Source organism: Schistocerca serialis, chromosome 4 (assembly GCF_023864345.2).
Source record: "Schistocerca serialis cubense isolate TAMUIC-IGC-003099 chromosome 4, iqSchSeri2.2, whole genome shotgun sequence".
Taxonomy (NCBI): Eukaryota; Metazoa; Arthropoda; class Insecta; order Orthoptera; family Acrididae; genus Schistocerca; species Schistocerca serialis.
In genome coordinates this window covers 182,444,914-182,446,520 of record NC_064641.1, presented here as the reverse complement: position 1 = coordinate 182,446,520, position 1,607 = coordinate 182,444,914, and the positions used below count along the sequence as shown (strand labels likewise).

The 1,607-nt window shown below is 40.7% G+C and overlaps 1 non-coding gene across 1 annotated transcript; it reads left to right on the top strand.

Annotated features, from left to right (window-relative positions):
• Positions 1-726: 726 nt before the first annotated feature.
• On the top strand, positions 727-799 carry Trnat-agu (transfer RNA threonine (anticodon AGU)). Its single transcript has one exon. It is a non-coding gene; the product is annotated as a tRNA-Thr (tRNA).
• The last annotated feature ends 808 nt before the right edge of the window (positions 800-1,607 follow it).

Below are 1,607 nucleotides of genomic sequence, written 5' to 3'. Positions count from 1 at the left end.
TTGGCATACCATAGAGACTGCGAATGTGGAACAAGGAATATTGAATATTACTAAAACAATACCTAAAATAACAACTCAAAAACAACAAAAGACACTATGGATGCACTAAACAAAGATCTGTAAGAGGTACAGAATCATATAAGTACACTAGGTGAGAGATTAGTGTTAGCCATACACCAGGTGAGAGATAAGTATTCGTCAGATTGCTGCCAGAAATACCTAACAGAATGGGAGGTGGGTCTGGAACACTTGAATGGAGTTACATTGGCACGGAGTGACACCTGCACAGAGCGTGGTGCTCATTCCAGGCTAACTGGCTCACTAAGAAGTCTAGCAGTTCAGAACAGCTGCTCGTGTGAGCTGGTTCACGCTCACCAGTAAGCAACCATGTATCGCTTCAGGGTGTTTCATTAAAGTGTTTCGTGACAAATTTATTTTTGAGACTGTTGTATTAGTGAGAACTGTCAATGAAATTCAATGTCTCTTATAGCATTTTGATGTTGCGAGGAAAAGGGGGCAGTTAAGTAACGAACATGGTATTTCTTACGAGTGTTCAACTATTGCCAGGGCTCTCCGGCATTGGAATATCACCCCAGCGTTGCACGTAATGGTAAAGTCCTGTACCATGTGACAGTGTAAGGCAAAATAAACCGAAAACATGAATCGAAGTTTGTGTTGCGTAGGGCACTCGACTCTGGTAGTTTGTGCAGCAGTGTTGATCATAGTGCTGCGGTAGTGTAATGGTTAACATTTTTGCCTAGTAAGCAAGAAGACCCGGGTTCGAATCCCAGCTGTAGCACAAATTTTAATGCCTTTCTCTTGCATATGTTCGTTATTGAGCCACTGGTCCAAAAAAGGTCATAAAATTGCTGAAGCTTTTGGTTTCCAGTCGTGCTCTTCTAAATACACAGTCATCCAGCGTCCAAATTTCCAGTGAAGATGTGCTAGAGCAGAACACAGCATATTTACCTGTTTTCCATACAGGCTTCAAAAGGTGGCAACACTGATCTTGTTTCCACATACATTGAATAAAATGGTAACTGCAACCAGCAATGTTTATTCCAGGAAAGAAACTGATAGCTGCTTGGGCACAGCAGTTTCAAAGTCCATCATCAGTTTTAATTATATTAAAAATGTTCATATGTTTCTCGCTTTTTATTTGGCAGCAAAGCGTAAACCACTGGAATGGTATTCGCTTCCTTCCAAGAACTACTGAGACCGCCGAGGAGTATAAATAATTGTCTAAACTGCTCGTTCGAACTCTTGAATGTTCCGTCCTGAAAGAATATTCGCAGTTTGATAAATACGCTTTTCCCTTTTCGCTAGAAAACGTCAGATTTCGGTCATTCGATCGCTTGTTATTATTTGCAAGTAAAAAATTGCTACCATCCATTCATTTATTTTCTTCGAAGGATTTTCCCCCACAATCGGTGAGATCTTGTGTAGTTCCCATATATTTTCGCCTAATGGAATGTAACTATTATTTCGTACTTCTGTGTAGTGTTAACGAATTTACTAACTCGTTGCCTTGACTGAAGAGCTGCCCTACCTCTTCGACGTAAACCGAAGAAACTGTAGCGTCTGTTTCTTTTGCCCACTTCTTTGCA